The following is a 24,500-nucleotide window of genomic DNA, read 5'->3' on the forward strand; positions in this document are numbered from 1 at the left end:
CAAGATGGAGGCATAGGTGGAAACACTGTGCCTTCTCCCACAACCAAGTTTGGATACAACAAAAGTTTTGGAGAACTAAGACACACCCAGAGATCAGAAAACCGAATTATACGGAAGTCCGACAGCCACGAACGTTCAACGGGGATGGTAAGAGAGGCAGAGCCAGCAGCGGAGCACGGTGGGGAAGGACAGAACTAGAAGCGCAGGCAGCCCAGACCTAGTCGGGGTGCGGGGCAGATTGACCAAGGTCACACATTTGCGAGCAGTGAGACGGACCATGCAGGCCCCAGGGGGCGAACCCAGTGGTGGAGGGCTGACAGCAGTGACACACTCGCGTGCAGTGGAACAAAACGTGTGGGCCTGGTGACGGTGGTGGCTGCAGTGCCGGTGGGGGTCGAGGAGGGAGGCGCCGGAGGGAAGCCATTGTCCCTCTTTGACCCCGCCCCCACATACAACATCACAACCCAGCAACTGAGTTGCCCTGCTCTGGTGAAAACCTAGGGCTCCGTTCCTGCTACTTAACAGGCACGAACAGCCCAAAAGATGGTGCAAGAACTCAAAGTCCCAGAGCCAATAACTCTAAGCGACCAACAGATTGCCAGCCTCTCAGAAGCCCAATTTAAAACACTATTTATCAGGATGCTCACAGAATTGGTAGAGTACAATCACAAATTAGAGGAACTTAGTCACAAATTAGAGGAACATATGAAGGCTAAACTAATTGAAATGAAGGGAGATGTCCAGGAAACCAATAGCGATGGAAAGGAAAATGGGACTCAAATCAAGGGAGTGGACCAGAAGGAAGAACGAAACATCCAACCAGAAAGGAATGAAGAAATGAGAATTCAAAACAATGAGGAGGGGCTTAGGAACCTCCAGGAAATCTTTAAACGTTCCAACATCTGAATTATAGGGATACCAGAAGGGGAAGAGGAACAGCCACGAGTGGAAAACGTATTTGAACAAATAATAAAGGAGAACTTCCCTAGTCTGGCAAAGGAAATAGACTTCCAGGAAATCCAGGAAGCTCAGAGAGTCCCAAAGAAGTTGGACCCAAGAAGGAACACACCAAGGCACATCAGAATTACATTAGCCAAGACTAAAATGAAGGAGAGAATCCTAGAAGCATCAAGGGATAAGGGGACAGTCACCTACAGAGGAGTACCCATCAGACCGTCAGCGGATTTCTCAAAAGAGACTTTACAGGCAAGAAGAGGCTGGAAAGAAGTATTCCAAGTCATGAAATCCAAAGACCTACAGCCAAGATTGCTTTATCCAGCAAAACTTTTCATTTAGAATGGAAGGACAGATAAAGTGCTTCTCAGACAAGGTCAAGTTCAAGGAGTTCATCATCAACAAGCCCTTATTATATGAAATGCTAAAGGGACTTATATAAGAAAGAGATGATGAAAAATATCAACAGTGAAAGGATAGCAAACACACAGTTATTAACAACCACACCTAAAACAAAAGCAAACCAAGAGGACAGCTAGATCAGGAGTGGAACCATAGAAATGAAGAACACATGGAGGGTTAGAAATAGGGGGGTGGGAGGGGGAGAAGGGGGGAGAAGGCACAGAAAATAGCATAGATGGTAGGTAGAAAATAGATAGGGGGAGGGCGAGAATAGCGGGGGAAATATAGAATCTAAAGAACTTGAGACACGTGGTTATAAACTAAGGGGGGAAAGGATGGGGGAGGGAATGTGCGGGTGGAGGGGAATGAAGGGGGAAATAGAACAACTGTAATGGTATAATCAATAAACTATATTTAAAAAAAACAAAAAAAATCTCTGTGATTTTTTTTGGGGGGGGCAGTCAAACAACTCAGAAATAGATGCCGTTGCTACATCAAAATGCTCAGTCCCCATCTACTTATCTGTGAACAAGGTTTCTCAGCTTTAATATGAAAAAACAGGACTAGAATTGATATTGAATGTAGTCCCATTCTGCAATTAATATTCAACTATGTCCTGGCCTAGTAGCTCAGTTGGTTAGAGCAGTGGTCCCCAAACCTCCCCCTCCCCCACTTGCCTGTTAGGAACCAGCCACACAGCAGGAGGTGAGCGGTGGTGAGCGGCAGCATTAGATTCTCATAGGAGCACGAACCTCTCCGTGAACTGCTCATGCGAGACCTCTAGGGCGTGCTCCTTGTGAGACTAATGCCTGATGATCTGAGGTGGAGCTGAGGCGGTGAAGCCAGACTGGGGAGCGCCCTCAAACACAGATTATTACTGGCAGAGAGCTTTGCACAGAAATCATAATAAATCAATTGTTTGCAGACTCACTTCAAAACCCTATCAGTGAGTGGCCAGTGACAATTAAGCTGCATCTGGTGGCAGGCTATAAAGCTATCCTCCCAACCCTGGTCCAAGGAAAAATTGTCTTCCACAAAACCAGACTCTGCTACCAAGAATGTTGGGGGCTGATGGGCTAGAGCATTATCCTGTTATGCCAAGGTTGAGGGTTTGAGCCCCAGTCAGGGCACATACAAGAAGCAACCAATGAAGCATAAATAAGTGGAACAACAAATTGACGCTCCTCTTTCCACGCTTAATTTTTTAAAAAAGGAAGAAAGGAACTTTATTTTTTTTTAAATTTGCCCTGGCTGGAGTGGCTTAGTGGATGAAGTGCTGGCCTGTGAACTGAAAGGTCACTGGTTTAAATCCCAGTCAGGGCACACGCCTGGGTTGCGGGCCAGACCCCCGGTTGGGGGCGTGTGAGAGGCAACCAGCTGCTGTATCTCCCACACTCTGATGTTCCTCTCCCTGTCTTTGTCCCTCCCTTCCCCTGTCTGTAAAAATAAGTAACTAAAATAAAATAAAATCAACTATGAACATATAAACTATAGAGAGGAAAAGTAGACAATGAATTTCACAGTAAATATACTACCAATATATTTTTGTGTTTATGTTTAGTATGTACAAAAATCATAATATTTATGCTGTTTTCCTCAACTGAATGTTACTAATATTTGTAGTGGACACTCAAAGGAGATGGAAATTTGTTACTTAGTGCTTTGTAGTTACATGAAACTTTAAACAAATTTAAATTTTAATATATATACATATTTTGGTTGCAGTGATGTGATCAATAAAAGACTTTCAAGCATAAAAATAAGTTACATTAAGACTAGATTGTCGATGGGGGGAAGGAATAGAAATACAAATACCAGGAGAAAAAGAGATAATGTAAAATATTTTATTGCTAAAGAAGGGCTTGTCCATGTACTTTTAAGATGCATGATGGTGAGCATCAAATCACTGTGGAATTTGAGTCTTGTCCAATATATTTAAAAGGGTAACATTGTTTTATATTAAAATGTCAATATTGCCCTGTCTGGTGTGGCTCAGTGGATTGAGGGCTGGCCTGCAAACCAAAGGGTCAACAGTTCAATTCCCACTCAGGGCATGTGCCTGGGTTGCGGGCCTGGTCCCCGGTTGGGGGCATGTGAGAGACAACTGATTAATGTTTCTCTCTGTCTTTCTTCCGTCCTTTTCTCTCTCTAAAAATAAGTCAATAAAATCTTTAAAATGTCAGTATTTATTAAAGAGTAGAAATTACATTCATCCTCATCAACTGTTAAGTTTTAAACTAATAATGAAAAATATTAGATGTTACCTTAAAAATGTGCCAAGACCTATATTGTTTATTGTTCTGATATATTTTTTCAGAAGGAGAGGTATTACTGGGAATATTGGGGTCCCCCAAAGGGAAAGTTCCCCCACTGACCTGGGTGGGGGACAGAGAAGTGGAGCAGGGCCATCGAGTTACTTTGCATGTCTAAAGAACTTGGCCAGCATGTTAGTGATCCTAATACCCATGCTTGCCTGCCCTGAGCCAGGGAAATGGGTTGGACTCTAACCTGTGATGCTATGTAGCCAGAGCAGCTAGCCTGAGCCTGAGAGAGAGCAGGAAGGCAGTTCATGTGTTACTGGGAGAGGCCTGCCTAGACTAAAAAAGGCAACCTGAGAAAGGCAGAAGAAACCAGAGTACTGGCAGATGCAATACTTTGTGGGAGGAGTCAGAAATGGGATTATGGAGGAAGACCTGTGCCAGGATTTAAGCTCGAGCTCTCTCTCAACCATGAGGCTTGGGAGTGGAGGAGACTGTCTTGGCCATGCGGTTTGAAAGGTATACAGACTTAAAGTAGTGACCCAACGTCTTCATTAAAATATTAAAGTCTTCTAGGAGACTCACAGATGCACACAGTCCTTCATTCTCCCTCTGCCCTAATCTGGGGTACCATATCTCAGGAAAAGAAGCAGAAGTCTGTGATTCAGGCTCCCGGCACCATTAGCTGTGTCGCCACCAGGATCTCCAGCTAATCCAAAGCCATGTGGAACCTTCTCATGGCCCACTAGCAAGAGTCCTTTCACCCCTTTTCTTCCAGGCAAAGTCTCTCCTGCTTCCTAAGCCATGTGGCAAAAGGGAACACCCCAAAGCTGCGGGGTCTCCACTCTGCCAAAGTGGCATGATTCTCTTTCCAATGGCTGCTGCATCTGGGTTTAAGTCCCAGCGCCAATCTTCCTCTGCAGCCTTATTTCCGACTCCTACAATCAGTTACACCTGCCAGCATTACCGTATCTTTCCAGCTTTACTGGGCTGTCACCGTGAGTCTGGGCAGGCATAGCCCCATGGTGTGGAGCCAATCATCTCCAAGCTCTCACGCAGGTGTTGTAATGGGGGGGCTGGGAGTTGCCTCCCAGTTACATCTTAGGTGGAAGTCACTTCTATCCCAGTGGCTCAAAGCATGGCCAAAGCTATTTAACATATCTATGAAACCAGTTAAAGGTTATAGATATGTTAAATGATGGCCAGAGGTTAGCTGCAAGGCTGTTGCTATGCAAAACAGCTCTGCATGTTCCTGGTCCATGTGTCCCTTCCCCCAACTCACACCTGTAGGGGGAGTGGGGAGGACACTAAATATTTTTCTAATATTTTCTGGACACTTTGAGTTCTGGACCCCATTGCAAATCCCTATTTGGGGCCCCCTCTGGGCTGCGCCCTGCTACACTATGATGGGACACAGGAGAGCCAGGTGGAAGAGTCACCTGGCTGCCTGAATGCAATCCACACTGGGACTGGAAGAAGAAGCTGTCAGTCCTGAGGGCCATTACTAGGGGGCAGGAGAAGACATTTCCCACTCTTTCAATTCCAGGGTTAAAAAATAACTCCCTCGTTCTTTCCAACATTCTAGACAAAGCCAAGTGTCAGGATGGGCGGGGTAGGACAAAATGGCGGCTGAACTACAACCCAAAATGGTGGCTGAACTACAACCCGGAAAAGATGTAAACCAGAGATCAAACCAGAGAGCCGAAAGGGTGGGCTTTGCCAAAATGGATATCTGTGTAGCAAACTGAACCCAAGGGAAGCCACCAATGATATATTGCCGCTTTGTTCAAAGGGGACCAATCCCCAGCTCCCACGAAGAGAGCCAACCAAAATAAAACCCCAACATATTCCCTGCTTGGGCGCAACTTCCCCGGCCCCACTCTGCAGACTGGAGAACCTCTCCCGGGTGTGCAAACACCAATAAGGCTCCATACTGCCTAACTTTGTGGCTGAGCTCTCAGCAGAGCCTAAGAAAACCTTTCACCAAGTGTGTTCAATCTCTGGTTCTCTCAGAGACACCCAGAAACCTGGGGCCACATGGAAAACGCAAACCACGTGGCCCCCTTGGTCCCAGGTCACCCCTTCGTGGTTTGTATGTGAGGAGGTGACTGACTAGAGAGTAAGTAGCTTGTTGCAAATCCTTCCCAGAACCCACGAAGATCTCTGGCAGGTGCAGAAAGTGCTGCAGAAGCTCGGTGGGAGCCCGCTTTCCCCTCATGCTGTGCCTGTGGGCAAGTCTAGCCAAAGTGAGGATCTGGGGAAGCTGCATTAATCTGGGTTTGTGATTCAAGAAACAGACTGATTTGAGTAAAAATGAAATTTATTAATAGAGTTTAGAGAAGTTCCTTATGTAATTGGGAGGATGGAGGAGGCAGCCTGGAGGCTGTACAGTGAAGAGCAATACCAAGAATCATAGCACTTGCTGTTACAGAACAGGCGGGGCAGGACATATGATAGACTATTACCGAAAGGACCCGCCCTCGTGCTCCAGGGGTCCCCCCATCTGTGCTAGGTTGGCCCTGCCCGCTGCCAGGGAAAGATGTCTCTCAACGCCAGAGATTCGTGAAAATAAAAGGGATTATTTATTTAGAAAGTTATACAGACTTAGAGTAAGGACTTAATGTCTTCATTAAAAGTGCTGAAGTCCTTTAGAATACACACAAATGCATGGTCCTTCCGTCTCCCCTTTGCCCAGTCCTGTGGGTCACCGTATCTCAGGAAAAGAAGTAGAAGCCCGTGGTTCAGGCAGCCCCTCTGTTCTGGCACCATCTGCTGTGTCATCACTGTGATCTCCAGTTAATCCAAAACCATTTGGCACTTTCTCATGGCCCACCGGTAAGAGTCCTTTCAGCCCTTTTCTTTCAGGCAGTCTCTCCTGCTTCCTAAGCCACGTGGCAAAAAGGGAGCACCTGAAGCTGTGTGGTCCCAAAAAGCCCCAGCATGGCTGCCACACCTGGGTTTAAAACCCTGCACCAATCTTCCTCTGTAGCCCCATTTCCAACTATTTCCACAATCAGTTACACATGCCGGCATCCCCTTTTTTTTTTCAGCTTTACTGGGTGCCACAATAAGTCCGGGCAGGCATGGCCCCATGGCGTGAAGCCAATCATCTGCAAGCTTTTGCACAGGTGCTATACCCAGAAGGCGTTGCCTCCCAGGTACATCCTGGGTTGAAGTCACTCCCATCCCCCTGGGTCAAAGCATGGTCACAGCTATTTAACATATCCATGAAACCAGTTAAAGATTACAGATATGTTAAATGACCATGCCAGAGGTTATCTGCCAAACTGTTGCTATGCAAAACAGCTCTCAATGGCCTTGCTCCACGCGTCGCATCCACCAGCTCAAACTTGTGGGGATGAGGGCATCCTCTCTCTCTATATTTTTTGAAATATTTCCTGGACACACTGAGTTCTGGATCCCATTTCAAAACCCAATTTGGCCCCCCCGCCTGTTACAATAATAGTTTTCAGGACACCCAGGACACCCTGGGTGCTGCCACCTGTAGGTACAGAGATAGCTGCCTCGGTGGCTAATGTCACCAGTGCTGGACTCTGCTCTTACACTGGAAATTAGGTGGAACTGCTGCTCTGCTACTTACCTGAATGGATTATTTGTACTCCCTACTTCTTCATCTTCCAGATTCCAGTGTGTCTAATTGGTGGAGCCTTGGTCATGTGACTATGCTTTAGCTGCGGTGGAGGCTGGAAGCAAATGCCTGACATTTTCAGCTCCTGAAGTGGGAGATCCCCACATATGAGAAGGTGATTCAGAAGTTAGGAGACCCAAACCAACAAAAGCCTTGAACATGGTACATTTTGAGGCCAGCATTCTGGGTGGCAAAAGGCCCATGATCATTTATATGAGGAATGAAGGATGTTGTGGCTTAAAGGAGAAAAAGTTCTTTAGGGGCCTGGGGTCACAAGGGCTCTTATATGGAGAACAGTTTTACCTAGTGTACCTCCAAAGCCTAGAACTAAGAGGATGCAAATTTCCACAATATAAGGAAGATAATTCTGTTTGTTCCTAAAAAACAAACCATGTTTCCATTATGAGAAAAAATATGCTCAAAATAAAAATATAGAAAGATAAGAACTCACAGAACCACAACCCAAATGCAACTACTAATAACATTTTAGTGTGTTTCATTCCAGTTTTTTTCTATGCTAATTTTTAAAAGATTTTATTGATTTATTTTTAGAGGGTGGAGAAGGAAGGGAGAAAGAGAGGGAGAGAAACATTGATGTGAGAAGGAAACATCAATCAATTGCCTCTCCTAGGTGCCCCATCTGGGGACTGAGCCCACAACAAACCAGGCATCTGCTCTCACTGGGAATCCAACTGGTGACCTTTCTCTTTGCGGGAAGACACCCAACCAACTGAGCTATATCAGTCGGGGATATGCTAATTTTTTGTTTCCCAACCAATATACATGTCTATACACACATATATTTTTTGCACTGAAAATCAGGTCATAACACTTTTCACTTTTTCAACCAAATCTTTGTAGGCATTTTTTTTTATCCTCACCCTAGGAAATTTTTTGCATTGTTTTTGAGAGGGAGAGACATTGATGTGAGAGAAAAACATTTATCTGTTGCCTTCTTAGACCTGTTCCAACTGAGGATCGAATCTGCGACCTAGTATGTGCTCTGACTAGGAATTGAACCCATGAAGTTTCAGTCTGTGGGATGACACTCCAACCAATTGAGCCACACTGGCCAGGGCTGTAGGCATTATTTTTAATGGCTGCATAACATCCCATCAAGAGCATGTAGCATAATTTATGAAATAATTCTCTGCTGTGGGACAATTAGGTTATCTCCAGTCTTCATTGTTTTAAATGACATTGCAATAAGCAGTGGAATTATGGGGTCTAAACATTAAATATATATTTCTTAAACATATGAAATGTTATGTCCTCTTATTTTTTTTAAATAATTTATTTCTTTATTTTTTTAGAGAGGGGAAGGGAGGGAGAGAGGAAGAGAGGGAGAGAAACATTATTGTGTGGTTGCCTTTTAAAGGCCCTGCACTGGGGACCTGGCCTGCAACCCAGGCATGTGCCTTGACCGGGAATCGAACCAGTGACCCCTTAGTTCATAGGCTGGCTCCCAATCCACTGAGCAACACAAGCCAGGGCAAATATTATATCTATCCTTTTAAATATAAAGTAAAATGAGGTGAAAATGTTGTATCTTAACAGTGTTCCCTTTTAAGGAACACTGTTAGGGAATTCTTTTAGGGAGAGAGCTATCTTTTTTAGGGGAAATAAGCCTGTTAGGTGCCATTAACAGAAAGTGAGATCTTCAGGGTGTGAGTGTTGACGGGAAACCTAGCAATGGAGGAATGCAGCTAAGGTGTCTCTTTCTGCCTGAAAAGCCAGAGGAATTTGTTTTTTCTCCGGAGAGGGTGAGATAAAGAAGAGAATATCAGGGCAGGGAGGAAAGGTAGTATCATATTTTTTGGACTATGAGATGCATGGCCCCCCCTCCGCACCAGTTTGGGAGGAATAATGGTTGTTCACGCTGCTGTTGAGTTCTGTTTATATTTACATCGGTGAAATATTATGTTATTTATGTTATTAAATATTTTACCACATTTTTTGCAAAAATTTTTCCCTGTTTTCCTTCTCTAAAAGCTAGGTGCGTCTTATAGCCCGAAAAATACAGGTAACTTGAGGAAAGGCCCTAAGAGGTAAGAGGCCAGTTAGAGAAAACTTCAGTTGAGGAACTGATTGAGCTGAGAAGACTTAGCTATATCTACTTAAAAGGAAGAAGGTCCATGTACTATAAAGAAATGCAACAAATGTATAAATTTGTAAAGCCATGGAATGATTTGTGTAGAACCTCAGAATATTTACAATAGTCTATCAAAACCTAAAGTATATTTTTGAACAATAAAAGCCTTCCTTTTAAAAAAAATACCAAAGAAAGCCTCAATTGGGGGTGAGAACGGACTTTAAAGAATGTCTTTTGTGTGAGTTTAAACTGTTCCTAATGCACCATTTGCCCTGCCCCGGGGCCCAGAGTATCCTAGTGACTCCTATACCCATGAATGTTCTGTGTGGGACGGTGTGGGCTGTCCTCGGGAAGGGTGGGGCTTCGTCTCTGCTTTTCTGAACTGTAGGACTGCAAAGGCCAGGCTGAAAAAGGAGCCCACTTGAAGACACTTGTCTTAAAGTGAAATGGCTGTAAAATCAGTATTTAACTAATAAATTTACCTGTACTCCTTTAAAAAAGAAAGAAGAAAAGAAAAAAGAAAAAGGAGCCCAGAGGCAGAAAGATTTAGGAGAATATTAATCCCCAGAGATCTGTAGAAATCTTGGGGAAGGCTTTGACCTTCACAATCCATTCTCACTGTTACTGAAATGGAACCTGTGGGGTGTCCGAAACAAGCCCCCTCCCCTGGGGTCTTTCTGTTCTAGGTTCATCTTGCCTGCTGTCAGGTGTTAGGATCTACGGCTCTCAATGCCAGAGTTTGGTAAAAATGAAAGGAACTAGTTGTTCAAAAGTTATACAGGTTTAGAGTAATGGCAGAATGTCGTCCTTAAAATCCTAAAGTCCCTTAAAATATCCACAAACACACAGTCCTGCCTTCCGCTTTTGCCCAACCAGGCTAGGCAGGGGTACTGCATCTCAGGAAAAAGAAATGGAAGTCCATAGCTTGGCTAGACTCCCGGTTCTTCCCAGTAACCTGAGCTCGGCTGGGCAGGTCTCCCGCAGTCCCCAGCACCATCAGCTGTGTCTCTGTGATCTCCAGTTCTTAATCCAAACCCACGTGGCACCTTCTCATGGCCCACCAGGGAGAGTCCTTCCACCCCTTTCCTTCCTGCGTGGTCTTGCATTGTCCTTCCCGTCTAGTCCTGTGTTGTCTCTTGTACATTCTTTCAAATCACTAAGAGAGAGCTCTGCACAGCTGCTACATCTTGCTCTCCTGCTCCCTAAGCCATGTGGTCAAAGGAACCTCCTCTCTGCTCCCAAAACCTTGTGGCTAAGCCTCCACATGGCTGTCGTGCCTGAGTTTAAATCCTGGGGCAAATCTGAAGATTTGAGTCCTTTCACAATCAGTTATACCTGCTAGCACTCCTGTATTTTTCAGCCTTTCTTGGCTGCCATAGTTAGTCATGGCAGGTGCAGTCTCATGGTGTGGAGATAACCACCTCCAAGCTCTCACCAAGCCCTGTAAGGGGAGCTGCCTCCCAGTTACATCATGGATTTAAGTCACGCCCATCTTCCTAGCTAGCCTGCTGTTGATATGCAAAACATGGGTATGAAGCTGGCCTATTATTACTGGTATACAAAATAACTCTCAATGGCCCTGCTCCCTGTGTCCCATCCCCCAGCCAGACTTGTGGGGCTGAGGATTTCCTATATTCCAGGTTTTGGACCCCTTACAAATTCTCCCTTTGGGGGATCCTGACTGCACCCCATTACATTGCTTCGATCTCAAAAGGCAAGAAGGTTGACATTTGAATTACAAAAGTTATGAGTATTCATTTTATTTTTATTTTAAAATTTTTATTTATTTTTTATTTTATTTTTTGATGTTTATTTATTTATCTTTGAAGGGAACGGGAAAGAGAGAAGGAGAGAAATATCACTGATATTTCTCTCAATGTATGGTTGCCTCTCGTGAGTCCCCTGCTGGGAACTGGCCTGCAGCCCAGGCATATGCCCTGACTGGGAATCGAACCGCGATCGTGTGGTTCGCAGGCCTGTGCTCAATCCACTGAGCTACAACAGCCAGGACTAAAAAATTTATTTATTTTTAGAGAGAGGACAGGGGTGGGAGAAAGAGAGAGAAACATCGATTGGTCACCACCCCCTCCTCTTAACCAACTGAGCCACACCAGCCATATTAATTAAAAAAACTAGAAAACAGCCCTGGCTGGTGTGGCTCAGTGCATTGAGGATCAGCTTGCAGACTGAAAAGCACTGGTTCGATTCCTAGTCAGAGCACATCCAGGTCCCCTCATCCAGTGAAAGGCAACTGTTCGGTGTATCTCTCACATATTGATGTTTCTCTCCCTCTCTTTCTCTCTCCCTTCCTCTGTCTAAAAATAAATAAAATCTTTTTAAAACTCCTAGAAAATAAAAATAGAAGCAGAAAGGAAAAAAATCACTCAATAGTTCTACTATCTAAATATCTGAAGGTGTGGCCTGAGATATGTATGCCAGAGGGGAGGGGGGTAATCTTTAAATAGAGTGGAGAGGAGAAAGTTCCCCATTGATCATATATCCCACGACAAAAGAAGCTTCTTCCACCAAACTGTGTCCCAGCTGCTAGGTCCTTTTTTTTTTTTGAGAGGGGAAGGGAGGGAGAAAGTGAGGGAGAGAAATATTAATGTGTGGCTGCTTCTTGAGTGCGCCCTCCACTGGGGACCTGGCCTGCATCCCAAGCATGTATCCCAACCAGGAATCAATCGGACTGGCCAGCCTCTGGTTCACAGACCGGCATTCAATCCACTGAGCCACACCAGCCAAAGTTTTTTTAAAATTTATTTATATTTTTAAAATTATTTTAAATATTTGTATAGGTATTTTTTTGTAGTATATCTGAAAGGGCTGGCTGGGATAACAGGTCCCTTCCAGGTCCTAAAGACCTGGGTTAAGAAGCAAGAACAGAATTTTCTACAACTGCAGGGAGGATGCGCCCCATTTATGTGGGCAAGCGTATTAGGTAAGTACATGGAAAGATAGGTAAGAAGTCCAGAACCATAAATTTCTAGTTGCATAAAGCCTCTGGAGGGAGGAAGGTCCTTTTATTAAAATTAAAAGCAGCGCAATCTCCTCCAGGAGAGTCTGGCTGGAGTCTGAAGATTCGGGGCCTGTTGCTTCCTTACAGCAAGTCACGCACCTTTTCTTCATTGGGCGATGAGCAGGGTATACTGGATGATCCTCTAGTTCCCTTCCAACTTTAAATTCCCTTTTGTATTACTTGCTAGACTTGTTTTACAGGCCGGGCACTGCCTCCCAGCCCCTTCCCAGCTGCCGCCCGCATTTCCCACCAGAGGGCGCTGCAGGCAGGCCCAGGGCAGCGTGAAGTGGGCGGAGTGGCAGAATAAAGCAATGTCCAGAAGGCGTGGTGATTGGCCCCTTCACGGGTGGACAGGGGTGTGGGCGGGGAATCCGAGCTGCGCGGTAACGTCACGATGTCGGGGGCGGAGCCTGGCCGCGCAGCGTGTGACGCCGCAGCCGCGGCGGAGCTGGGGATTAATGGGAAAAGTTTTGGCAGGAGCTTACGGAGCCTCCGGAGCCTGCGGAGCCTGCGGAGCCTGCGGGACGGCTGTCGTGGCGCGAGAGGCTACCGGCACAGGTCAGTCGGGGTCGGGAGAAGCGGGTAGACAAACAGCGGAGGTAAGCGGCGGGCCCAGGTTGAGGCAACCATCGTGGCTGGGACGCGAGGCCAGGAGGGGCATGGGGTGGGGAGAACCGCAGGGGTCCAGGGACCGAACTGCTACCGCTTCCCGCCGCTCGGACCGGGTGCAATCTGAGTTGGTCCTTTGCTGTCCTGGCGCCCTGCCGCTTCTGTGCCTCCAGCCCTTTGGACCTGCATTGCTGTTTGAGCACAAACTGCAGGCCTCCCCACCCGACTCTGTGACCCTACTTGGGCCTCGTGGCTCCGTCTCCTCCCACTTGTGTTCCGAGAGTCGGGTCTCGGGCTTGGGGTTCCCCATCCTTGCTTCTGATACCTTACTTCATTTCTTATGTGGTGTCTCCAAATCCATTGCCCTCTACCCAGGGTCTCCGTGGGGATCTTCTCATTCCCCCTCGTTATCCTGTCTTCTGCCTTCGTCCTTCCTCCATCCTTTCTCTTTTCCCGTCCCTGATCCTTCCTTCCCCCGTTGCCTGGCCGCTCTCAGTATTAAGATTCTCCATCATCTTCGTTGTGGTGGTACTAGGCGTTTTCAGCCCGTGCTTACTTACCCTGTTTACCTCTTCCTCTCCTATTCTGGCTACTCCCCCATCTCCCATCTTAGCCAGAGGGCCTGCTTTGCCCCTCTCTCTGACGTCCCTATTAGCCCTGTCAGCCGACCCTCCCCTTCTCTCACAACGTGCTTCAGGGAGAAGCATGAGCTCCACACACTACTGTGCTTGTCCCTCGACCTGCAGTTGAGATACCGGTGGGGTTAGGGTGTTCAGCCCCTGATTGAAGTAAGGAGCTGAATTCTGAGGTAAATAGCAGGTTGGTTATGTCTACGTGGGAGAATTTCCTGGAGTGTTGCATCAGGGATGATGTTCAGTTTGTAGACCATTCTAATCTCAGCTTTAATACTTCTTTATGGGTTTGTTGACTTCCAGGAACCCTTGGGAAGAGACTGGCCGCCGAGTTGGGTGTGCGCCAGGCGTAGCTGGAGGCCTCGTCCAACTCTTTTCCCCTTCCAGGAAACAGGCTCTGTGTCTTTGCACTCTGAGTGTATTGAACACATTTAAACCACAACACCCCAGCCCTTTCTCTGCCCTGACTCCCACCTCTGCCCTGTTCCTCATCCCAAAGATCTAAGGGAAGTCTCTAGAAGATATGTCTCAGAGAATGCCTGTGTTTCTCAACCTTTTTCCTCTGCACTGACTCCAGAAATTTTTTTTTCCTGTTTGAGTTTTAAATAGATTGCTGTCCGATAGCTCTAGGGCTGGCAGACATTTGTCTCTTTTATTATTGGTGGCTTGAACCAGCTGCTGATTTTCCCTCGTGCATCTCTGATCCACTGAGTGTGTCCGGGCTTCCGGTCTTGGTCACTCCCTAAGCAGGTTCTCTTGATGTTTCTCCCTCCATTTTCCTTGGGACCTTGAGTTCCTGTGGATCCAAGAGTTGACACTGAAGTTCTCTTCCCTTTCCTAGGCGTGACATTGTCAGCTCACTACCTGCCTGGGCAGTTTGTGGGGCTGCATAGTTAGACTGTCAGGAACTTAAGTTCCCTCTAGTCATAGAGATCATTCTCTCTGGGGCTAGAGAGCCCACCACCTTTGTGGTATGTCTGGGTACTTACTTAACCTTCTGCAAGGTAGAAAGTTCTTTTCAGATGTCTTCAATTTGAAGTCCTTTGTTTGGCGTTAGCCCCCTGGAGAGATCGTGAGGAAATAACATATCCCCTGTTTCTGCCCAGGGGGGATTCAGAAAGCGTGACCCACTCTCACATTTAGAAGTGAAGGCCTGTTGTCACACCTGGCTCTGGGTTTCTAGGTCTTCTCTTTTGAGGATCATGCTTTCTTTGAGCCAGAATTGGACACAAAATTGGCAACTTCCAGGAGCTTTGGAGGAGAGCCAACTGAACCAGCTAGACCAGACTTTTACGTTTTGGAATTCTCTTATGCACTGAACTTTTCTGAGAACGGAATAGGATCGTGGATGGCTGAGTCAGTCCTATTTCTACTGCACTCGAGGGCCCCTTCCCAAGCAGCACTTAGGGGAATTTGGGCAGAACAGACCAAAAGGGGTCCCTTGTTCCTATGAAAACATCCTTCTGGGGTTTTAATGGGTCATTCTAATGAAGTTGCAGTTGTATGTTTGGTGGTAATTTAGTCTAATCTGTGGCTCGAGAGGATTTTACCTGACTCTTGAGTGTGCTAATCCTCTGTCTTTGCTCACCTTCGCTCTCCACTGAGGTGGTAGGTGAGAAAGACTTGAGAAGAGGTTAAGCTCAGTCCTTGTGAAGTAGCTTGGCCACCAGCAGCTCTGGCTGGATAGCTTCTTGCAGTTTGTCCCCTCTGTCCTTTTCTGTGTGGGTAGTCGTGATTGTCAATTACCAAGTTCCCACATGTGATTTTTATGAAGCCTGGGTCAGTCTGCCTCTCTTTTTCAAAGGTGTGAGCAGACAGGCCTCTGACATTATTCTACAGATGGCGTAGCCCATCACTTCCTTGGTTTAATGGACTAAGTTTACGGAACCCCTCCTTTGTTTGGCTGCCTTCCTCCCTGCCCCTTCACCGCTACTCTCTTCTTTCTTTGGTGTGTGCCTCAGCCTACTCAGGAAGGACTGCTGTTACTCAGCCTGCCGACACCACCTGTGGTTCCTCAGACCCCTTCCCCCAAGAACCCATGAGAGGACAGCTAGTGCTGGATGCTGGCCTGGAAGCCAGTGGGCCCTGCTTTGGGTAGACTGCAGCTGTCCCAGGGCCTGCAGGTGCTGGCATGTGGGACTAGGGAGCTCCTGTCTTTCAGGAGGAGTCAGACCTGTCACTTCTAAAGGCTTCACCTATATCCTGTCACTGAGCACCCCTCTCCCAGGTGTTCCCTGCCATCTGGAAAGCTAGATTGTGGGGCCCTCCTGGAAATGCCAGGAGCCGTGCATTATCCACATGGGGAACACTCTTTTCCCACACTATGGACTCTGTCTGGCCAGGCTCTTGCTTGTGTTGTGTCGGAAGTTCTGTGCGTGATGCCCTTGTCTGTGCCGTGTTGTCCCAGATTGCCCAGTGGCTGCTGCTTATAGGTGGTTTGTTGTCCCTGAGCATTTTTCTGTGCCTCTCCGGATCTAGGGGGAGGAGCTGCTTGCAGCAGCGGAGTTCCATAGTGTCAGAGAGCTGGGCTTTTGCTTCAGTCTGGTAGGGAGGAAGTGTCGCTTCACATCAGATTTCAGACATGTGGGTGTTCTTGCTTGGTAGGTAGTTCCTGTCTTCACAGCTCAGAGGCTGGTGACTGGGGTGTGACTCCAGTCCTGTCTCCACGGGCTTTGGTCAAGGAATCAAGCATGACTCAGGGAATCTCCATTTATGATCTGCTACCCACTGGGAGTGCTGGGCTCTGGCTCTTTCTTCACCTTGCCAGCTCCTTCAGCCCCACCCTGGTACAATCAGCAAACCCAGTGTCTTCGTACTTGGAAAGGAGCTGACTACTTCCAGGATTGGGAAATATTTGCTAACTCAGGCTCAGAATAACTACGTATTGGTATGTGTGTGAGGTACAGAAGCAGAGCCAGCTTGTCTTAGCAGCACTCTCAGAGCCCTTGTGTATAATTATAACACATAAGAGCTGCTTTTCTGACCCCTGGCACCCCTGAGCTAAAGATGTTGGGTTTCTTTCTATCCTGCAGTGTTGCGTGGTGTTTTGGGCATGTACGTGGTACTCACACAGTGGCTTCTGCTCACCGACAGATGAGGACAGATGCACCAAAGAGGTAATCCCATTTTCCTTACCCAGGGCCCTCTAATGACTGACACACACATCCCAGCTTTAGGGTGTGTGTGTGTCAGTCATTTCCTCCAGAGGAGGAAATAGGGCTGAGTCTCAGATCCCAGGTGCCTGTTACAATATCTGGTATTCATCACTTGCACATAGCAGGCACTTAATAAGTAATTATTGAATGTCTGTGACTTACATAGTTTTTGTGGGAGCATTGAGATTTTTACTTCTACACCCACTAAAACATAAACTCCACAAGGATAGGGACTTTGTTTCCTATTGTATCTAGGACAGTGCCTGGTACAGAAGATGATAAATAAATCTTTGTTGAATGAATAAATGTTCTTTCAGCATACTCCCTTCCCTGCCCGCATGGGTGCCAGGCCACCAAGGTGGTGTTTATCATTCTCTTTTCATTTGTGCAACAAACATTTTTGAGTGTCTACTATGTGCCAGGCACACTTCTGGCACTTAGGCAATGATGATAGTAAAAAAAACCCCAGAATCAGTCCCTGTCTCATGGGTCAGTAGTTTGCTGGCATATGTGAGAGCTGGGCGTGATACACAGAGTTCTTTCTTCCATTTCTGCTGGGGTAGTGGGCCCTACCAGAGTCTGAACAATGCTCTGGGCTTCCCACTGCCACTTCCCTATTCTCAGGATGCCTGGCAGGTTTTAGAATCTCCCAGAAGGGGAGCTCCAGGGAATTCGATGTTCATTGTCCCGAATAGGGAGGCTGAGCTCTGGTGGGGTCCCTGCTGGGGCCGGGGAAGCATGGGACTCCTGTCTGATTTGTTGTGGTCCCTGAGTCTCAGTGGTTCCAGCAGTTGTTTATGGGCTTCACTTCCCTTTCTCTGCCTTTAACACCCTGTGGGTTTTCCTGTTGCCAAACAGGGTGCTGAGCCCATGTGTCTCTGTCCGTGGGGGTCAGCTTGTTTGTGGATCTTACAGGAAGGCCTCAGGCAGGGGCCCCTCCTGGCCTCAGACCCGTATCAAGGCCTTTCCTCGGAAGGAAATGTGAAGGAGGAAGAAGGGGGGCTTGGGAGGCTTCTGCGATTCCCTGACAGGGCTGAAGTGGAAGTTCGCCTGAACAGGCAGAGCTTCTCAGCTGGCTGATTTGCTTTGTCATTGGTTTCGGCAGCAGCTGGCTGTTGTGGCAGCGGCGTGTGTGTCCAGGGGTCAGTTGTTCCGTTCATCCCTGAGCTGGACTCCCAGTTCCACCTAGAAGTGTTCTTTTTCAGGTTCCCCTGGCAAAGTGAGGCTGTGACTTTATCAGATTTTTCAGTGCTAGTATCGATATAAAAAAACGTGTTGCCATCTTAGTCTTTCCTACCTGAGGCACTTTTGCGGGCCAGGTGCTGTGAGAGATGTTCCGCACACGGTCCTGTGCCCCAGGTGTGTGGAATCTAGTTGGGGAGAGAAGACATGTGCACAGAGGGTTTTTAAGACGCCAGAGAGCCGGTGTGTACTGAGAAAGTGCTGCTCTCCGAGGATGCCCACTCGGAGGAACAAGTCATCGCTGAGGACTGGCTTTGTCCCTGAAGTGGTTTCAGATTGGCCTTTAACGAAAGGTGGCTCATTTTGAAGTCAACTTTAGACTGTTGTAAAACAGTGATTCTTAAACTTTTGGCCTTGAAACCCTTTTACACTCTTAAAAATTATTAAGGGCCCCAAGATCTTTTGTTTACCAAATTCAAAATTAAAACAGAGGAATTTTTTAAAAGATTTTATTTATTTATCTCAGAGGGGAAGGGAAAGAGAGAAGGCGAGAAATATCAATGTATGGTTGCCTCTCGTGAGTCCCCTGCTGGGAACTGGCCTGCAACCCAGGCATGTGCCCTGACTGGGAACCAAACTGTGATCGTCTGGTTCGCAGGCCTGCATTCAATCCACTGAGCTACATCAGCCAGGGGGGAATTTTTAAGAATTACTAACTTATTAATTCATTTATCGTAATAATACTTAAAACCCACATTTCTCACAAATGAAATTTTTAATGAAAAACAGCTATTTTTCAAAACAAAAATGTTGTGAGGAGTGAGATTGTTTTACATTTTTGCCAATTTTTTTAATGTCTGGTCTAATGGAAGGCAGCTGGATTCTCATAGCTGCCTTTATGTTCAACCTCTAAAAATACAACTTATTTGAAGGAGATGAAGCAAATCTGATTTCACATGGAAATCTAGTTGAAAATGAGAGGGTTATTTCATTATGTTTTGCAGGTAATTGTGAATATTCTTTGACAAAGATGATACCAAAATTTGACAAGTGGTAGAGTGATCTTAAAGGTTGGTTGGGATGTGGGGTCTAAAACCCTGTCTACAAGCTGTTTGTGCTTTATGACATTAAAATCCCTTTTGCACTTTGAATTGGATCTTTTACTTTGAATTGGTCATTGGTTCATTGAGTTACAGAGATCTTGTAGATGTTGGCATTTCATTTTACAACATCAGTAAATAATATTCATTAATAACACCAATGATCTCACCAAAAAAATCTTCAAGTATTGGGAAGCTGTCGAGTTCACAGTGGTGAATACAGGTTTTCCGTGATTTTGAATTTCTCATTACAGCTCGGTGTTTTTTTGTCACTGGTCATATACTGTCAGGGTTTTATTTTTTTCTTGAAGTGAATGTGTCACTCATTAATTTTCAGGAAAGTTTGTCAAATACCCAAATCTAGATAATTATAATTTGTTCATTTTTTTCTTCAAGTAAAAATTGTGTTTCGTGAGAAAAGTGGCTAGTTTAGCTTGCAACTCAAATACACAAGTGCTTTTTTGTATAATTTCTATTTTGTGACAGAAGATTTAAAAGACGTACACTCAAGGGTCATGATTTAATACATTAGTTTTTATTGGTTCATCTAGGACATTCCTAAGCGAAATTGGCACTTTATTGTCTTTAAGGGTTCTGTGGGTTGACTGGGCTCAGGTGGGCGGTCCTTGACTGGGGGCTGTAACTTGCTGTAGTCCGTTGGAGGCTGGGGCAGGAGTCATTTAAAGGCCCAGCTGGGCTGGACGTCCACGCTGGCTCACTCATGTGCTGGCTCACTCGTGTGCTGGCACTTGGGGTGGGCTCTTCACTAGAGTGTCTGCATGTGGCCTCTCCATGTACCTTCGGCTTCTCACAGCATGACAGTTGGATTTGGAGTAGAGACATCTCAAGAGTGAGTGTACTGGGAGATCCATGCATAAATGGCGAGATTTCTTATGACTTAGCTTTAGAAGTCACACAGTGTCACTTATGTATTTTCTTGATCATAAGACCAGTTCAGATACAAGGAGGGGTCTGCATGAGGGTGTGAATGCCAAGAGGTATGATTTATTGGGAGGGAGAGGCCTCCTGGAGACCAGCATCCCTTATGTGAGGTAACTTGGCCTGTATCCAAATACTTCTAGGAGAAAAGCGCATCTTCTCATGATTTCCATTCTTGGAAACCATGGTTGGCAAGTTTCTAGGTTGATAGAAGCTTTTGAATGCCAGATGAAGGAATCTGCACTTTGAGCAGTAGGTAGCTGTTGGTGGTTCTGAAGTAAGGAGTGATTGTATTAATGTTGCAAAAAAGGAGAAATGAATGGAGAAAAAATGGGGGTAGAGAGGTTGGGTAGGAGACTGACTACTGCAGTAATTTAAATGTTGGAAATTCTTCCTCTTAAATTTGAGTTTCTCACCCTGGCTGGTGTGGCTCAGTGGACTGAGTGGCAGCCCAAGAACCAAAAGGTTGCTGGTTTAATGCCAAGTCAGGGAACATGCCTGGGTCGTGGGCCAGGTCCCCAGTTGGGGATGTGTAAGAGGCTACCAATAGATATTTCCCTCTCATGTCAATGTTCTCTCCCTCTCTTTTTTCCTCTCCTCCCCACAAATAAATACATAAGTAAAATATTTAAATATGAGTTTCTCTGGTTACTGTTAAAATTACTGATTTTGATCTATGTGCCACACAGATTATGTACCCAGAGCAGGGGTGGAGTGGCACCCCCATCCTGTTATTTAGGGGTGCTGATACACGGGAGAGATTTATAGGTTCACAAAAGTTGAGGCAACTAAATTTAGGTTTTATTGTCAAAATACTTTAAAGTTACTCATAATTAATTTTGAAAAAAGCAGGGAATATAGAACTTCATGTAACACCACTAACAATGCTCCAAATACACTTCCGTTTCCTTACCATCGACCAGTAGTAAGTGCCAGTAGTAAGTGCGAAGAAAGAGGGGACAGACTAGAGAGTGGGAGGGAGAAAGACAATGGGGCAGGAAAAGGAGGAGGTCGGGAGGGGAAAACAGCAAGAGGAACTGGGAAGAGGATGGGATCGGAGGAACTGCGTGGGACCCAGCCGAGGCTCCGCATGGACTGGTGTTAGCAGAGCTGGCTCCTCTGTGGTTCCCTGTGGCCCTGGCTTCTGGGCTTTAGCGCCTCCTGGCCTTTCCCTGACTCTGTAGCTCTATCTGTGAAGACACCAGGGGACGGGCTGGAGTGGATCTGGTGTCGAGCAGAGTTAAGGCTTAATGAGTATGATTAACATGAACCTCAATAAGCGCTGGTTCGCCCCCTTCCTGAGCTCAGTGCTGAGGTGCTGGACTCAGGGAGGATGGCCGGTCTGCACCAGTCCCTCCCGAAGTGCAGGCTGTGGCACCAGGAGCCCAGCCTCTGCAGGCGAGTCTCCGCCTTCTGTGTGGGCGTTCAGGCAGGGCATTGAGGCACCCCTCCTTTTTGTGTCGAGCCCAGTGTTCAAAGCCTAACTTCTAACTCAGTTGCGCCCTTGTCTTAGGGGTTCTCCTGAAGCCATTAGCGAGTTCTCCATAGCTAATGGTGACACAGCTGTGAAAGAGTTCTCTCATGAAGAGGATGCTGAAGGAGAGGCTCTCGGGTGTCATGGGGGAACCACCTCAGGCCTAAGTTCTTTTCTACATTATTGTTTTAAAATAGATTTTCATTGCTTCCGTAAGTAATCTGCTTTAATTCTTTGAGCCTTATCTTATTACTGCTTTTCGCACTTTCCTCCTCCATGAGTTGTGGCTTCAGTGGCACAGAGTCCTTGGTTACCACCTCAGGGGCTGCACAGGCCGAGTTTGCTCTTTCAACAGCCGCGTTAGCCAAGCAGGCTGCCCCGCGTGCACAGCAGTCTGCGGGCTCGCCCGCCCCACAAACAGGCCGCCCTTGAGTTTGCCAGACTCAGAGTGCTACTCATCACCCTCCTTTCCAAACAAGCAAGTGTGGTATGCTTTTCCTCAATTTCCCTTAATTGCCTGAAACATTTCCTTGTTTATAACTCTCATTTTACTTCCTTTGCCTGCAGTTCCATTTCCTCTAGTGCACGGTTTCTCAGCCCCAGCACTATAGACGTTGTGGGCTGGGTAGTTCTTCGTTGTGTGGGCTATCTGTGTGTAGTAGGATGTTTAGTATCATCCCGGTTTCTGCCCACTAGGTGCCAATACCTGCCTCCCAGTCCTCCAGTGGCGAAAACCGAGAATGGCTCTAGACGTCACCACAGGCCCCCCAGGGGCCAAATCACCTGTGGTTGAGAACCTCTGCTCTGGCACCTCCCCACTAAATGTTTCTGGCCAACTGGGTCCAATAAACATATCAGTAAAATCAATAAGATAATACAGTTCTTATGTTGGAAATTTACCCTAGTCAGTCACCTCACAGAGGGTTTTGGGGGTGGAATGAAGTCATTCACAATGAGCAGGGTGTTCCAACTCAGAAACCATGTGATGTCACACGACGGAGGGAGGGTGTCTGAGGTGTCGAGCTGCTGTGTCCTGGAGTGGTTGTGTTTCTCCAAGTCGTCCAGTGTTCGGGCAGAAGCCACCTCCATGCAGCTCCTAGTGGTGCCATGTGGAGCAGAGCTGGTAGCACGTGGCGTGTGGACTGTCATTAACTGGTCAGTCCCTGGTGTCATATCACTGGCTGATCTGGCAGTCTGCTCACAGCAGCCTTCCTCTCCAGACCGAGATGGGTGCTCAGGACCCTCCGCCCCAGACAGTTCTCATGAGGGAAAGCTTACCCACCACCCTGATGTCAAGCTTGTTCGTCTGATCCAGACTGTTTTATTTTTGTTTTGTTTTGTTTTGCTTTCAGCTTTCCCTCCTATAAAAGCCTTTAGGATGGACAGTCTGGAGATCCTGATGGGTTCTCCTTGACCCTCACCACCTGTACCCTGAAATGAACTCCTGACCGGTCCATTGGGGGCTTCAGACCGGAGAACAGAAAGCTACCCTTCTCTTTTAAGAAAATCCTCCAAGGGCCCTAGTGCTCAGTTTCATGAAATTAATTCCCCACTCCCTAGTATTATACCCCCTGTTGCCCTGTAAAAAATCACCACGAATTTGTGGCTTAAAACATATTTATTTTCCTACTGTTCTGGAGGTCAGAGTCCAAAGTTCATTTCACTGGACAAAATCAGGACTGGCAGGGCCAGCAGCCGTCATAGCCACAGAAACACCCTGGCCTAGGATGCTGCCAAGACTCCTGGTCTGACTCTTTCATTCTTTTTTTTTTAATTAAAAAAAATTTATTGATTTCAGAGAGAGAGAGTACGAAGCAACAAGTTGTTGTTTCATTTATTTATGTATTCATTTGTTGCTTCATTTTTTAAAAATCCTCACCCCAAGATATGTTTACTGGTTTTAGAGAGAGAAAGAAATATCAATTGGTTGCCTCCTATACACACCCCAACTGAGGATTGAACCCACAACCTAGGTATGTGCCCTCACTGGAAAGTGAACCTGCATCCTTTTGGTGTATGGGATGACCAAGCCACCTGACCGGGGCCATTGGTCGTTTTTTGTATGTGCTGTGACCGGGGATCAAACCCACATTCTTGGTGTATCAGGATGACGCTCTAACCAGATGAGCTACCCGGCCAGGACTGACTCTTCTTTTGTGTGGACCAGAGGCCTGAACTATGTTTCTTCCTAACTCTCGGAGTCTGTCTTTCATGATGGTAGGCTAGGCAATGTCCCACAAAGATATCTGGGTCGTAACCCTGGGACCTGTGGATTCTACCCTCTATGGCAAAATGGACTTCGCAGATGCTTTGAAATTAAGGATGTTGAGATTGAGAGATTATCCTGCATTATCTGATAATCCAGGATAGGGCCCCAGGTGCAGTGACTCTTTTACAGAGGGAGGCAAAGGCAGGTGTGATGCAGGAGAGGGCGGTGTGACTGCTACAGCAGCGCGCTGCAGTGCCGGCTCTGAGGATTGGGAAGAGGCCGAGGGATGCGAGGGGTGCACTCTCGAAGCTGGAGAAGGCAAGGGAGCAAATGATCCCCGAGGCCCTCTGGAGGAAGTGGAGCCTGCGGGTACCTAGATTTTGGCCCAATGAAACTGACCTTGGACTTCTGACCTCCAGAACTATAGGGGAATACGTATGTTTTGTTTTAAGCCACAAGCTATGGTGGTTTGTTTCCATGGCAGTAGGAAGCCACTACAGGGCTCACCTACCGCTAGGTGACTTGGCTGGCCCTTGTTCTTATTTTATGGTGGTCTCAGAGCATCCCCTTCATGACAGTGGAGATCTAGGTTCAGCCTCTTTCCAGAACAATATTTGAGACAATATGCTCTCAGGGGAGTCTTCGGGGCTACCTGGGAGTAACAGAGAAGGCCTCAGGTAGTATTTGGTCCTCACTTGTGGACCTCACCCCACACATTCAATTAAGTCAGTAATTAAGGTTTCTTTTAGACTGTTGAGGATCCAAGATTAATTTAAATCTGACTGATTTCACCTTTTCCTCCTTTTGTCTTCCTTCCATTCATTCG

At 46.6% G+C, this 24,500-nt stretch overlaps 1 protein-coding gene across 4 annotated transcripts in view; it reads left to right on the plus strand.

Moving 5' to 3' along the window:
• Positions 1-12,792: 12,792 nt before the first annotated feature.
• Positions 12,793-24,500, plus strand: part of PPARD (peroxisome proliferator activated receptor delta) — an 89,271-nt gene continuing 77,563 nt past the window's right edge. For all 4 annotated transcript variants that reach the window (XM_037052831.1, XM_037052830.1, XM_037052833.1 and 1 more), the window contains exons 1-2: positions 12,793-12,932; positions 16,648-16,731. The gene's annotated coding sequence lies outside the window, so the exon portion shown is untranslated. The remainder of the gene's footprint in view (positions 12,933-16,647; positions 16,732-24,500) is intronic.

This window comes from Sturnira hondurensis, unplaced genomic scaffold, assembly GCF_014824575.4.
Source record: "Sturnira hondurensis isolate 20B ecotype Veracruz unplaced genomic scaffold, ASM1482457v3 Scaffold0007578, whole genome shotgun sequence".
Lineage (NCBI taxonomy): Eukaryota > Metazoa > Chordata > Mammalia > Chiroptera > Phyllostomidae > Sturnira > Sturnira hondurensis.